Raw genomic sequence first — 15,979 nt, 5'->3', positions numbered from 1 at the left:
CTGTCATATTCTTGTGAGGTGTGAAAATCGATTAAAGCATAAACTCCCTGCGGTAGAGCAAAGATGCAGGGTCAATGGTTACAGGCCTGATTCCACCGCTGTTGTGTGACAATAAATACATAATTCTGGAGCTCTCTATTATATGATAGTTGCATTTCAAGGTGCTTTATATCTCTGATGCGGCACTGAGGCACCTTATTGGACAGTTAGCACACGCCACCGTGAAGGAGTACTGCTTGTTTTGCAGTATAGGTTATGTGGGAAGTACAGCCAACGCTTCACCTTTATTTTTGTTCAAAACCCTTTGAGAAGAGACAGATCTCTCAATTCCTCTCGCAAGCTCAAGAGTTTCTTTGAGGGGTGGATCCCTACAACAAAGTAATCTCTCTTGGACCTTTTTGTTGTAACAATTGACAATTATTTGGTCCCTGAGGTAAGAATCAATATTACCATCAAATTCGCAAGTTGCTATTAAAATTCTAAGTTCTGTCAAAAATGTGTCAATTGACTCATATTCAAACTGATGTCTGGTGTAGAATTTGTGACGTTCAACCACAACACTGGTTTCATCAATGAAATATATGGCCAATCTAGAAACAGCTTCCTGAAAACAATCCCACTCAGTTTCATGAAGTTGAGGAGAAACAGGTAAATGGTCAAATATACGTTGGCCTTCAGCTCCAAGACTGTTGTAAAGTAAGGCTAGCTTTCTGTCTGGTTCATATTTTTGGCCATCTAAAGCAATGATATAACTGCCAAAACCTTTGAACCATTGTTTCCACTTTGTTTTAGGTACACCTGGGTCAGGAAGAAAGTAAGGAGGAGTAACAATATTTTGAGCCATTTTAGTACAAATTGTATAGTGAATAACAACTTAATGGAAAATTATTGAAAATTAAAATTAAACAATTTTTTTTTTTTTTTGTTTGTGTCTCTCACAAATAACTTACAGTACTTTGTCAGATGTGCACATCATCGAGAAGATAGTGATATATGTGCAGTGGAAACTGTGGAAATAAGACGTTTTAAATAAATGGAATCCAAACCTGGAAACAACTTAATTAGTTTGTACGATATCCAGTACAGCGCGGTGAAAGTGTAGGCAGAAATGACCACAGCGCTGAGGTAACGATGAACGATGAAAACTGAAGAACACTTCAGACGAAGATAAATGATGTTTCAGCGTAAGAAATTGACTGCGCATGCAAATGAGGTTGAATTTGCGTGAACTACCAAAATGGAGGCACGTAGTAGGCAACAACGTCAGATGCGTCACTCCGTCAAAGTTTGTACGGAAGTTTTGTGACGTAGACTGGCTGACTGGGAGATGGGACGAAGATGGCGCAGAGAGAAGACTCAGCGTTCTATGGAATGCTCATGCATCGACTCGCTCGAGCAGCGAGAACGTGGAGACTTTGTGGCGCTCGAGCGGAAATCGTTCGAGAAAATGAAGTGCGCAGTTATGATTTGGTCGCGCTGGTAGGGTAAGAAAATGTCAGAGTGTAAAATTTTCATACGACCTTAGATGTCGGATAGATTTTTCCTTGGATGAAGTTCAGGAGCCGAATGATTTTTTTTGATGAGGTCTCCCAGTGCTTCAATAAATGCTGGGATGTGAAGGAAAATAATCCCAATCGTCGCCAATTGTTAAATCCTGTCTTGAATGAAGGGCGGAGACAGGATAGATGAAGAATGAAGGTTCTTTAATGCAGTTTCCTCCACAGCATACATGTAGCACGTCAGCTAGAAACAGCAGTCAGGCAGTAACTGACTCAAGAGAGAACACCCAACATAGAACACCAATGGGCATTCTAAACAATAGAGACAGGTGAATAACTATAGAGGATCTAACACTCTAAACCATAGATACCACACATCTGTGTGCACCTACTTTGTATAACCCTCTCAAAAACCTTGAAAATGTGCAGACTGGGAGTCTTTTTATCTCTACGTGCACATTCACTTCATAAGTTGCATTTTTAAGTAGTGTTTAATTACTCAAATTTGGGTCCTTCATTTTAAGCATTTGCATCAAATTCTGAAGTCCTTTTTCTGTAAATATTATCCAGTGTGGTGTGATAGCTTGATTCATTATATAAATAGATCGGTGCCTAGCTTCTCAGCACTAAATGCAGGAGTGCTAATAAAGAATGAGTCTTTGTATTAACAGTGAAGACATGTAACCCTCCTCCCCTTATTAGACTTCTGGACACTTTTATTTCCCCCTGTTTTACATTCCTAATACATTGTTTTGTTTTTAAACGAGTGTTCAGTATTGCCCAAAACTGAGGGGCATATTATCAAGGGGGTTTATCTCTGCTTTTTTGGCTTTAAAAGCCAAGAAAGCAGAGATAAAATGATCTCCCTATTACCTAGCTGTCGCTAACACCAGTTAGCGGCAGCTAGTAGGAGATAGCGACCATCTTGGGCCCCGCTTTGCATGCCAGTGAAATGTATCACTAATGACATGCAAAGTGGGCGTGCCAAGATGTTAGCGACTGGAAACAGTCGCTAACATCGCTATCTCCTATTACTAACTTTTGGAGATTAAGCACGAATATCTCCAAAAGCTAACACCTGCCCCTGATCAGTTCTTAGCCATGTTATCCAACGGTAGGTGGATAACATGGCTAAGAACATTAGCTCGGTAATGCATGAATATCGCTGACTTTTCAGCGATATTCATGCATTTCGGCCGAATTTTATCGCTTAGGAGATAAACCTTGATAATAGCAAGGTTCCTAAGCGATAAAAATCGACGCAGCTCGGCGATAAAAATATTGCCGCTAAGCCAACATAGCGATAATTATCGCTAGTTGTTGGTAATATGCCCCTGTGTTTTTACCATTGTTTTAAATGGGCTGGTACTGTCCTGTACGGAGCACCGGCACTTTTTCATGTTGCCAGGGAGAGTACCGGCACTTCTCAAGAGAGACGTAATACTTTTTACCGGTACTTCTCAGAAACAAGCAGGTACTCTTTATTTTTCCATTTCGAGCACTGACTGTTACATTTTCTAGCTGGTGCAGGCACCCAGTCACCCTAGTCAAAAAGGAAGATCATCCTGGAGTGATTCTGTCGTCATTCGATGACTTCAGCCAGCTATTCCTGGGCACGTCATCCCAAGCCATCCTGAAGTCTGCCCATAGGGCCGATTATTTAAATGGGATGACTCTTACTGTAATCACAATAACTACGCTAGGATGGTGTTCTGATGACTTCCACTGGCAGGGAGTGATTACCTTTTACAACTCCACGAATACTAATTGACAACATCAGGATGAGTGCGAATGACTCAAGGATGGGCTCTAGACAATTTAAGGATGACTGTCAATTATTCCAGGATGATCCTATAACCGCTCCAGGATGGAAGTGGATTGCTCTGGAATGATCCCATGACAATTTTTGGATGAGTGTGGATTATTCCTGGATGATCCTATGACAGCTTCAGGATGGCTATTGATTACATCAGAATGGCCCCATTATATTTTCAGTGTTGATTACGCTAGGATGATTTAATGCCAACGCAAAAATGAGCATGGATTACTTTAAATACTCTTGGATTATTTTAAACCAACTGAAGGCTAAGAGTGGATTACTCCCAGATGATCTAATTAAGAATTTAGAATCATTAATAAATCATTACAGTTGAATTACACCTTGATAATTCCAAGTTAGGAGCATGTTACTCGACTGCCAGTATTCCCTACTAGTTTAGGACTATGGATTTGCTGGTAGGAAAACATTTGGCAGACCACCTGTTAGATGTACGTTCCTGTCAAAAACAGGCCACTTTGATGTAATATGCCTTTTTTTACACAATACCAAGAATAGTTTGAAATGCCACAAGTTATGAAGTAAGGCACAGATTTATAAAAACCGGTCACTGAACGCAGTGCAGCACCCTAATTGGCTGTGTTGCATAACAGGGAGAGAGCAGGGGAGTGGCATGTCTATCCCTCTCTCTAACACCACTGCACTAGAATGCAATGTTGTCTGAGAGTCTAGCCTGGGTTTTGTACTGAAGGGTACCGTTCTGGTACCCCAAAAATACTATGTCTAGACAAACGTGTAACCTTTCCCATTTTTAATGAGTGTTGTACCAGTACCAAATACCAATTTGATTCGATTTGTAAATCCTGAAAAGGATTTTGATTCAGGTCTGCATTATAAAACAAGCAAACCAAACACAAAACTTCTCTAAACCTGGTCCTAATTAACAGATTAATTTTCTCCTGCCTTGGAAAGATTACTTTTTAATTCTACAGTGAGAGGTAGATACCTGTTTAAAATAAATCTGAAAAATGCAATTTAGGCTAGGGTTCTGCTGCAGAAATACCACAAGCACTTTCATACAAAAGTAGTGGTCTGCAAGAATGTTATACTTTGAATTCAGATAAGCGCAACAACCAGTAGCGGCTTGCATAGGGCGTGCAACAGGGCGGTGGCACTGGCGGAGAGGGGCAGGGTAGCAACCACGGACATACAACAGAACGAAGGAAAGTAATTACATTCCTCCGTTCCGCGTATGTCCATGTTTGCTACCCTTCCCCTCCCACAGCACGCCCTATACGAGCTGCTAGTGTTTACGTGTGCTGCTACTCCCATACTCCTGACTCACTGGGACTTGCCTTATTTTGAGGTACAGAGCATTATCTGAAGCTGTTTGACATGGTGACCAGTGGCAAAAGACTAAACCAAACAGTGGTGAAATGAAAAATGTTCAAAAGGTATGTGTCAACATGTAATTTTATTTATCGCAAGGACATATTTAGCCCCATGGGGGCCAGGATACCGAACAAGAGCAAAAATCCAGAAAAAAGTCCAGGAAAAAAAGGAGGGAAAAAAAGGCCAGGCTACTGCAACAAGAACAAATTGCTTAACGGAAACCAGCAACTTAGTCGTTTGATTCTAGATTCTGAGTTTTCTTTAATCCTCTCCTAGCATTGCAAATCTTTATCGCCAGCTTCCTTCTCATACTTCTGTAGTCCAGTGATGGCCAGCCGTTGGTACTGCACACAGACTTCATAAACTCTGGAAAAATAAAAAAACATACATCAGTATCATGTTACCACGAGTATTTTTAGATTTTAATAGGGCCGAGCTTCCTTTAAAAAGTTTGTTCCATTATTTCATATAGAGTGCCAGATGAGATATTGTTAGGGTTACAAGGGTTCATAAGTGTAACATTAAGGGCACTTGGTCAAAGAGGCACATGTGGCTAAATAAAAGCTGCAAGCACAGTATTTTATAAGTTCAGTTTGCTATCACCCATTCATCCAGTTTGAGCCCCTCACCTGGACCACAGATTTAGAAATAAAATCACAACTCACGGGTTTGTGCCAGATTTGAAGCACAAACACAGCACAAATTGTTAATAAATTACAAGACCCCCATTGCTCTTCTTGCTCTTTTGCAGACATCTGTTGAGTAATGATTGAGTCATCTTACCATTATATGATACCAGACCACACATGCAAACCTTTAACAGTATAATAATGAATTTTCGCAATCCAAGATCGAATGAATGTTACATTGAACAGTTGTAATATCTTACCAAATAATGCATTGACCTTCTCCTCATCAAGGACATCTGCCAGCACGAGCCTTCGTTACACCTTTTGTAGTTTCAAGATCTTTTGGAGAAAAAAGTATTTCGCTGATACCATTTAGAAAGAAGAAGAGAAGAAGAATCCACATTTGTACAGCGCACAATCACCCGTTAGGGTCTCTAGGCGCTGGGGGCCGTCGGGAAGATTAAGCAAGCTATTGCCCAGAGTCGCATGGTGCTGGGCTAACCTGCCGCCGGACCCGGGGATCGAACCCTGATCCCCAGATTCCAGCATCAGTCGCCCTGGCCGCGGCGCCACACCTCTCCCTCTGTACTCTGCACTGTCCCGAGCTGCCTTGGCTTCCTCCAAGAGCTTGTGCGATTTCCGCTTTGGAACGAGAACATCTTTGAACCGTGAAGGATCATTTGAGTCCTTCACCAACTGCTGCATATCAGTCTGCAAAATAACACAACTATTAACTATTTGCCATCATGTTAGGTTACATATTAAAAAATATATATAGGAAGAGTGGTTTTTTGAGTTGGCATCTATACATGGCTAACAATGTAATATTTGCTAGGCTCCCTCCAACAGTACAAAGCAGCCATATTTAAAAACATTGCATGCAGAAAGATTTCAAAGTGCCAGAATAGCTTGCAATTATCTCTTGAAAAATATCCTGAATCATTAGACACTGTTTCTTCACTAAAAAAAGCAAGAGAAAAAATATAGATTAACATATAAACTTCAAAACAGATAACACATTGACCACTTGCAATATATCTTCACACACTAGCCATAATATATAAATAAAGAGGTTTTGATAATAAAGGACAAACGTACAATCTATCCATAACGAAGTTTTCCTTAATAGACAGTACACATTGTAAGCCTGAACTTGAACCTCCTGAAAAAAGTTGCCTAAATAAAATAGTTTATTCAAAAATGGCTGCCTTATAGTAGTGCCACAAGCTAAATGTTTCAGCCCTTTTCATAAGTGTTATATTTGTCTCTGGAGAGCAATCCAAGGCATATGTGAGGACATGCTTGTTCATTTTTATGGTCCATTATTGGATTAATTAATCAAAAATCTAGGTTTTTACTGAACAGGTTGGTAATTTGTACCATTATCCTGCAGTTGCAAACTTATTATAAAGGTTTACTTATTGTGCTTACCAGATGATTGGAACAGAATCGTAGCTTTAAAATCTCTCTCTTCGGTGATTGTCCGACCAGCTTCATCTAGATTTTCGACCAGCCATTTACAAAGAACTTCCCCGGGATTGTCCAAAAGCAGGAAGTCACCATCTTTTCGAACACACACAGAATGATCACAAGTGAAAAACAGGACGTTGAATGAAACCATGATTATGTCCTTCTAGATATAAAAATCAGGAATTAGTTTGTGTGGTTGAGGTAAAATACAAAGCATATCAAAGTGATTTACAGATTTAATTGGAGAAAAGCACCCCAAAAAGTACACTGACCTGGTGCAATTTCTATCTAATATGCCTAGATTTTGGACTACAAAGAAGTGTTTGGGCATGCACTGAAGGCCATTGAGGAAATTACCAAATAATCAACTTTATTTTTGGAGAGCCAGAGTGTATGCTTAGGTCTTGCTGCTCAGGACAAATAGTAATAGCAAAGTAGAGACATTATGAGAGAAATAGAAGAACTATCAATAAGTAAACTTTCACACTGGGGTTTGTGACGGGAAATCAAGTTACCTATCCCCACAGATGTTTGTTTCTATGATAGTTCTAAAAGTGGCTTCTGAGGCCTAGATAAAAAAAATGGACGCTCGGGTAAACAGTGAGCAAGAGCTGGACAGCACAGGTGCGCCAAAACCTGCAAGTCAGATTGAACTGCCTGTGCTCGAGGAGGTTCAAGGCTACCTTGGCCCGGAACCTAGGATGGGTGCCAAACATGCACGCTTGAATGTTGTGATCGTGGGAATGGGAGGTGATGTTTCAACTTAAAGAAATAGCTAAGCTATGGACTGTCCTAAAACATAGACCCTTTATTTTCTGCTGAACCAACGAGAAAATGATGTTGTAATGGTGAGATGATGCTCACCCACCCGGAATTTGTCCATTCAGAGTTTGAATAAGTAGTGATAGTTACTTTTTAGATAGATTAAGTTAGGGAATTAAGGTATAAAAACCCCTGGTTTTGTCTAGGGGTCGCTTTTTCGATATCTACTGAAGTGCTGCCCGACTGAGGACCGATTCCTGGATGTAAGACTCTTATGATTTATTTGTTTGCTTTGCAGGATTGAAGGATAAGATGAGGGTGTTAGTTAGGGATGTTAGGAGAGAATGAATTTGGAAATATCTGTTCTTTGCTAAACTTTAACTGATTTCTAAAATAAGCGATTTTTCCTAAGCTCTAAATAAAATGATCATTTTTTAAATAAAGAGAGCGAAGGAGAAAGAGAGAGAGACCGAGCGAAGGAGAGAGAGAGAGAGAGAGAGAGAGCGAAGAAGAGAGCGAGCGAAGCAGCGAGAGAGCGCGAGCAAAGGAGAGAGAGCGCGAGCAAAGGAGAGAGAGCGCGAGCAAAGGAGAGAGCGAGCGAAGGAGAGAGAGAGCGGGCGAAGGAGAGAGAGAGCGGGCGAAGGAGAGAGAGAGAGAGCGGGCGAAGGAGAGAGAGAGAGAGCGGGCGAAGGGGAGAGAGAGAGCGGGCGAAGGGGAGAGGGAAAGAGAGAAGGGGAGAGGGAAAGAGAGAAGGGGAGAGGGAAAGAGAGAAGGGGAGAGGGAAAGAGAGAAGGGGAGAGGGAAAGAGAGAGGGGAGGGAAGGAGAGAGGGGAGGGAAGGAGAGAGGGGAGGGAAGGAGAGAGGGGAGGGAAGGAGAGAGGGGAGGGAAGGAGAGAGGGGAGGGAAGGAGAGAGGGGAGGGAAGGAGGGAGGGAAGGGAAGGAGGGAGGGAAGGAGAGAGGGGAGGGAAGGGGGGAGGGAAGGAGAGAGGGGAGGGAAGGAGAGAGGGGAGGGAAGGAGAGAGGGGAGGGAAGGAGAGAGGGGAGGGAAGGAGAGAGGGGAGGGAAGGAGAGAGGGGAGGGAAGGAGAGAGGGGAGGGAAGGAGAGAGGGGAGGGAAGGAGAGAGGGGAGGGAAGGAGAGAGGGGAGGGAAGGAGAGAGGGGAGGGAAGGAGAGAGGGGAGGGAAGGAGAGAGGGGAGGGAAGGAGAGGACTGGGAAGGAGAGGAGAGGAGTGGGAAGGAGAGGAGAGGAGTGGGAAGGAGAGAGGAGTGGGAAGGAGAGAGGAGTGGGAAGGAGAGAGGAGTGGGAAGGAGAGAGGAGTGGGAAAGAGAGAGGGGAGGGAAGATGAGAGGGGAGGGAAGATGAGAGGGGAGGGAAGATGAGAGGGGAGGGAAGGTGAGAGGGGAGGGAAGGTGAGAGGGGAGGGAAGGTGAGAGGGAAGGGAAGGAGAGAGGGGAGGGAAGGAAAGGAGAGAGAGAGAGCAGGGAAGCGGCTGACTTGAAGAGGACCTGGTCATAGACACAGGGCCTGAGTGCAGACTTTCCATCCTGCTTAACCTAAAATAACTTTTCTCTCTGTAGGCTTCTTTGACATCATGAAAGATGCTCAGCTAAGAAAAAAGTGAACTGGAGAATATTTGTAATGTCCTAAAACCCCTTCTTCACAAAAAGGGTTTTTCACATAGGTTCGTTGTAAAGAGTGTTGGGGCTTGAGGAAGCTTCCATTCACACAATTTTCCAGAGTCACTGCACTTCTGGATCCATAAGAGGCTATGGGACTTCCTTTTTCATTGAGATGAACATTAACGATGCCCACCCACACATTAAATTTCCATGCAAGATACCAACATAAGTGCCATTCATTAAATTTCATATAATTTTAACTAATTTTCAGAAGGCATACATTTTCACGTTTGCATAGGCCTTATTCTAGAGACCTGGCGAAAGCCAGATAACGGAAGTACGTGCCAGCAGTTCCTGAATTTAGTGCCGAGAACTGACTAGCATCTTTGGCAGGAGGAAAGTCTTTTGTCAACCGCAGTGGCTATACCCTAACAAATATTCACTTTTGAACCGCAACTTCACCTGCTAAAAGGTGCTCATTTGTTTTAACTTGTGTTATTATCAATATTATCACACACTCTAATACCACAAGTCGCGTTTCTACTACATCTCTATTTATACCGATTTGGCCAGAGTCTGTCGTTTCCGCTCTATCGGTATTAGGGGCCATTTTGTTGGCCTTAGTATAGCAGGAGTCTGCAGCCTTCTCAACTGAAATCTGATTGGCAGAAGCGAGGCCTGCATCTCACAGGAGAAGGGAGTGGGGTCTGTGCAAGTCATCCTTCCTATGTTGATGCTCCACCTCCCTGTGTTTTACTGTTCAGAACATTTTCTTCGTTTGCACATTTGCTTTATGCAAATAAAATGTAAAATGCTTTTAGGAATCCATATAGGCAACAACCGATGTTGTATATCTCGGTACTAAAAGTCATGAGAAATAAAATGAAATTAATATGCGACCAGTGTTTCATCATGTTTGCTTTGCATGTTTGTGCGCGAGGCTGGTATGATGTGATGTTTTGGTTTCCCCCTGGCAGTTTTAGAGGGAACTGTCCCAGATTATCACAAGACCTTAAGCTGTACTTCTTGTCCCTATCTCTCTTGAAGAATCTCATGTGCTTGTGACACGGATACATTTCAGATGAAATGCAGAATGTCACATGCTTTAGAAGAAATCATCTCAACATTGTACCCAGCGTTAATTTCCGAACTAACACTAGGCGAAAACTTTAGCTACCTAATACACGGGCAGTCATTTATTTTTCCTTACGGCGAGGTACTTGTTGTAAAACATTTTTTAGACTTTTTGCAATTTTCCACAACTTACACAGGCACGCTACCACACATACACAAGCTCAAACACAAAAGGTGCATAAACAAGCAGGCATGCTGATGTAGGCAAACATCAAACACACACGCAATCACGCACGCACGCACACTGCAACGCAGGCATTCATTACACTAACACGAAGCACACACCTTTATCTTAGTGTTCCACCCGGTCACCGGTCAGGCGTACACCCTCGGCTCGGCTTGGAAAAGTGTGCAGCCAACGAACCGGGTACCACATCAACCAAAGAAATTGTGTTTTTTCCTTTATCTGCACGGAGCTAGGTCTGGCCCACTTAATGAAAACTTGTGCTTTCCGAAAAATGAGGAAGCTCGTCTGGGACGGAAACTGAGCAGCTAGGACCGAGAGCCGAGGACTGCTTCTCTTTTTTAAAGAAGGCAGCTGCGCTAAAATCGGGGGGCTGACCCAGCCGCGTGCAGATCCGTGGAGCTTGCCCCGATGGACTAACAACTACGTTGCAGCTGCAGCACTTACCGGAGTATACAAGCTGGAATCGATGAACTTGTGATGCTTTGGAAGTGGAGCTGGAAAAATAAAAAGACCGATCCCGATCCATCGTCCATTATGGCCATTGCACACACGGTATTCGTTCTTGCCGCAGACCAATGACGTCACTTCCGGCGCTCCCGGATGTGCGTAGGCTTTTGCTAGAGGAATCCACTGGCTTCAGGATATGCAAAGCTGGTGAGAGAGCTGCTCTCCATTGGCATTGTGTTCGAGGCAGCTGTGCTTTTTATAAATGTATTTTAGTATTGGTCATAGCTGCCAAGGTTTCCGATTGGTTATGTGTGACATTTTCATAATTTCAGTGCAATTATGAGTGACATTCAACGATGATGAGTGACACTTTCTCGCAAGCAAAATTAAGCAATGAAGACGAAGGAAACATATAAATATCAGAACTTACACCCAATATAGGGTGACCAGACGTCCGGGTTTTTCCCGGACAGTCCCCGTTTTTTGAAAAATGTCCCGGTGTCCCGACACTTTTCTCTAAAGTAGAGAAATGTCCGGGTTTTGCAACAGCGTCCGGGTAAAACATTCAAGTGTCCCGGTTTTAGCATACCCCCGCCGCGGGCCTTCCAGCAACAGGCAGAGTGGCGCTGCAGGGGCTTTGATAAGGGGTGAATAACAACAAAGCCTCATTAGCACTAAAATGGTATTTGAAAGACCTCTTAAGTGCTCGGGTGCGGGTGTGTGTGTGTGTGTGTCCCCTGGAAGCTGTCTCCCCCCAGGCACACATAGACGACAGAGGGGGGGCGGGATTCAGAGGGTCTTCTATGTGAGAAAAAAATATAACCCAGTGTTATTCTCAGCGTTGTGCATCCCCAAACCACTACAATATCACAATTATACACCATTAGAGATTTTCTTTAAAAAAATTCGTGGTGCTCGGCTGCCGTCAAAGGTAAACCAAAATAAGGAAACATTTCCCAGAAGAACTTTATGCATGATTAAAGGAAACAGTGGGTTTAGAAACGTAAAATGTTTAACATCACGCAAATTGGTTTGGTCTGTCAGAAAATCCATACATTCTATGAGCAGTAATGTACACACAGCAAGAATGTAGAGGTCAGATCCATTTAATTCAGACACTACCCAGCTTTGCTGCACCCTGTGCATTTGTGGATAGTCCTTTTGGCAAAGGGCCCTTCAATGGGTGAATATGGTGGGTTATGGGTCCAGTGTGTTGGCCTTGGGTTTGCAGCAGCCCCGGGATCACGGTGCATTGGAAAGAAAAGCTGCCAAAAAGCCCTATAGAAGCTTTCACATTTACATCATTCTGCACACTGTGGCTTGTAACCTCTACGAAAACAAAACCTAAACAATTCAGTTCAATGGAAAATGCCCTTGTGAGCCATGGGCATGGAGGAGTGCGGGGAGGGAGTGGAGAGGGGCATTGCGCACCTGGCCACCACTAATACAGGAAAATATTAAAACGATTTAAGAATGAAAGCAACATTTTTTCTTCTTTGTCACAGACCCTTATGGAACCCACAGAATGTTGGTCGGGGGAGAGGGAGACAGAGGGAGGGAGACGGAGACAGAGGGAGGGAGAGAGTCGGAGGGAGGGAGTGAGACAGGGAGGGAGTGAGACAGAGAGGGAGGAAGACAGAGACAGAGGGAGACAGACAGGGAGGGAGACAGAGAGAGGGAGTGAGACAGAGGGAGACAGAAAGGGAGGGAGACAGAGAGAGTAAGACAGAGGAAGGGAGACTGAGGCGGTCGGGGGGAGGCAGTCGGACGGCGGCAGTCGGAGGAAGGCAGTTGGAGAGGGAGACATTCAGAGAGAGACAGATGGAGGGAGAGGCCACCTCCGCCACGGATTCCCTCACTAGTACCCTTTAACAGTGCCCCTCAAGTCTCCATAACCACTGTCTCTCAGATTTCTATGTCTGACAGCTGTCACATAGTCCTACTTTTACGTCGATGGTTACTGCAAACTGTAGTCCTACTTCTATGTCTATGACCTGTCCCCGTTTTTTGTTTTGAGAATCTGGTCACCCTAACCCAATAGAACAACTAGATACTCTCAGAACTTGTAGCCGCAATAATAAAAAGGTCTGTAGAAGTTATTCATGTGACAAAGAGGAGTGCTGTGTCTTTGTTTTGAGGTATATTCTTTGTCCTGTGTCAAAATAATTATTACTAGAAGTGTTATGGAAAAAAGAACATTTTTTTTACCCCATGATTTCTATTAACACACAACTTGAAATGAAGCCCTTGGCATGTCACAGCCACAAACAAAAAAGGCCTCTTCACTATTTTGTCTCACTTCTGCAAGGAACAGACACATAAGATGCTTATGTTGAGGTCCATTTCTGCAGGCTGTCACTAACTGCTGCTACGTGATTTTATTGTTGACATCGTATCACTAGTCATCAGTTGTGGTTTAATAAATCCTTCATCAGCACCAGGCCCAGAATTACACAGTGGAAATAACAATGTAGCATAGGAGTCAAGTGCCCTGTGTCCAGTAAGGATAGTGTTCGCAAAACGTCATGAGCATAGCATCTGTTATAATAAGATTCATGTTCGTCACATTTTACAATAAATGGCTGCTTACATAGATTACCGTATTTAATGTAAAGTACTGCTTTCTTGACCTCGCTGTGAAGTGTTGCTTAAAGTGCACACATAAAGCAGTGAAATGTCACTCATAAATTACTGAAGACCTGTAAATGTCACACATAAGCGAAGTGAAAACCTGTCAGATATGGTCCCCTTCCCCATACTGTATGCTGTAGCCGGCGGAAGCAAAATGTGAATTACGGCTTTAACAGTTGAAGAAAGTTGTCCAAGAGTCCCTTTAAATAAGCAGATCGTACAGATGTATTTTCTTTTAAAACAAAAGTTCTGGCCAAATCCTCATCTAAAAAATGGTATGAAATACAGGCTGTGAAAACCTAACAGGTTGAGGTATGTACTTCCGGTTGTGTACCGACTGTGTCTTTAAAAAAAATCACACAGACCAAACCTGAATGAAAATCATTGTAAACGACACTTATTGTTGTTCACCACATAAAGCATATCGGCCACTGATGGAGTGACTTGCGAACGGTATTTGTTGTGTTCGTCAATTATTTAATGAAGGCAGGGCTGTTGTTATTTGGTGGCACCACTGGAAACCAAGGACAGAAAAGTTCCAGCAGCATAACACACACCAAGACCTGTCAGCAGTCCATTGCATTCTGCCAATCAGAACTTTCTCAATCTCCCTGTCAGCATTAAAATGATTTCCTGCCGCGGCCCCACTAAACGACACTTGGAGTGAATTCGGCAGTCCCAAGGACTTCTACAAAGCTTGTTTTCCTTTGCAAGACCATTCCTCTGTATGGGCCATGAGCAGGTCTGTCCGCAGTTGTTTAATAAGTCTAACAATCGGATTCCATGGAAATACTCTATGAAGGAAGTATGAAGGAAGTGCACCCTGGGGGTACAGAAAGTATCATTTGCAATCACAGCAGCGCCTCCCGGCATTCCGCATTCATAAACAGTTTGGGGGTTTGTAGGGCTTTTGAATTTTAGGGCGTACAGGGTCATTTTAGGGTTGAGGGTGGGTTTGTGTTTTGGGGGGCCAGGTGTAATTTAAGGGTTTAGAGCATGTTTGGGTTTTGGGGTGCCAGGGTTAATTTTAGGGTTTAGGGTGTGTTTGGGTTTTAGGGTACCAGGGTTAATATTAGGGTTTAGGGTGTGTTCGGGTTTGGCGTGCAAGGGTTAATTTGGGGGTCCAGGGTGTGTTTGGGTTTTGGGGAGCCAGGGTTAATTTTAGGGTTTAGGGTGTGTTTGGGTTTTAGGGTACAAGGGTTAATATTAGGGTTTAGGGTGTGTTTGGGTTTGGTGTGCAAGGGTTAATTTGGGGGTTCAGGGTGTGTTTGGGTTTTGGGGTGCAAGGGTTAATTTGGGGGTTCAGGGTGTGTTTGGGTTTTGGGGTGCCGTGGTTAATTTTAGGGTTAAGGGTGTTTGGGTTTTGGGGTGCCAGGGTTAATTTTAGGGTTTAGGGTGTGTTTGGGTTTTAGGGTTACAAGGGTTAATATTAGGGTTTAGGGTGTGTTTGGGTTTGGCGTGCCAGGGTTAATTTGGGGGTTCAGGGTGTGTTTGGGTTTTGGGGTGCCAGGGTTAATTTTAGGGTTAGGGTGTGTTTGGGTTTTAGGGTACAAGGGTTAATATTAGGGTTTAGGGTGTGTTTGGGTTTGGTGTGCAAGGGTTAATTTGGGGGTTCAGGGTGTGTTTGGGTTTTGGGGTGCAAGGGTTAATTTGGGGGTTCAGGGTGTGTTTGGGTTTTGGGGTGCCATGGTTAATTTTAGGGTGTGTTTGGGTTTGGTGAGGGGGTAGTATTACAAAGCGTATGACACCTTACACAACATATTTTGATAAAGCCAAACCAAAATTAGCAATGACCGCGAGGATTATAATGCACTTAAAAGTATATGGTATGGCTATATCATAGAACAGCTATAAGGACATGGTTCCGAAAGCTGCAGACAGGCTCAGCTCATGCTAGAGCACCATCTCACATAATACCAAGCACCCTCTGCCTTCGGGATTGTTAAGGCCTGCCATAGGAGTGACTTATAGGTATATATGTGTCTATATAGGTTTAGATATAGGTATACTATATCTAAGCAAAAGGTGATTACACCACTCATCCCCAGCTGAGTGATCAGCCAGTTGTGTCAATTTAGTAGGGCCAGCCAGGGGTGGTATAATACAAGCTGCAGCCCCTGGTAGGCCTTGGGTGCACATATGCCCTGGGTACCTATAGTACACAGTACAGGGGCTTATAAGTGTGACCCAGTATCCAATTGGAGATGTACCTAAGGTACATGGAGTCCATTACAGTTACAGTGGATGCTTATCTTACCTGGTTTGTACAAAAAGAAAGTGACACAAAATAAATAAATGTGTTAAAAAAATAACCGCTGACTTATACACAGTTTGCTAAAGCACATTGTATGCTCTGTTGTGTATAATAGAAAACGTATATGACATTTTGCGTTTATCTGCAATTCATTGTGCAATCATCCAACAGTTTGC

General features: G+C 43.3%; 1 long non-coding RNA gene across 1 annotated transcript; it reads right to left on the bottom strand.

Moving 5' to 3' along the window:
- Positions 1-4,731: 4,731 nt before the first annotated feature.
- LOC144823196 (uncharacterized) lies at positions 4,732-11,349 on the bottom strand. Its single transcript, XR_013608750.1, has 4 exons — positions 10,916-11,349; positions 6,729-6,930; positions 5,558-6,008; positions 4,732-5,034 (listed from the first exon to the last, which is right to left on the bottom strand). It is a non-coding gene; the product is annotated as an uncharacterized LOC144823196 (long non-coding RNA).
- Between the last annotated feature and the right edge of the window lie 4,630 nt (positions 11,350-15,979).

The sequence above is a fragment of the Lissotriton helveticus genome, chromosome 3_1 (assembly GCF_964261635.1).
Source record: "Lissotriton helveticus chromosome 3_1, aLisHel1.1, whole genome shotgun sequence".
Classification (NCBI taxonomy): Eukaryota; Metazoa; Chordata; class Amphibia; order Caudata; family Salamandridae; genus Lissotriton; species Lissotriton helveticus.
This window is presented reverse-complemented; position numbering and strand designations above follow the sequence as displayed.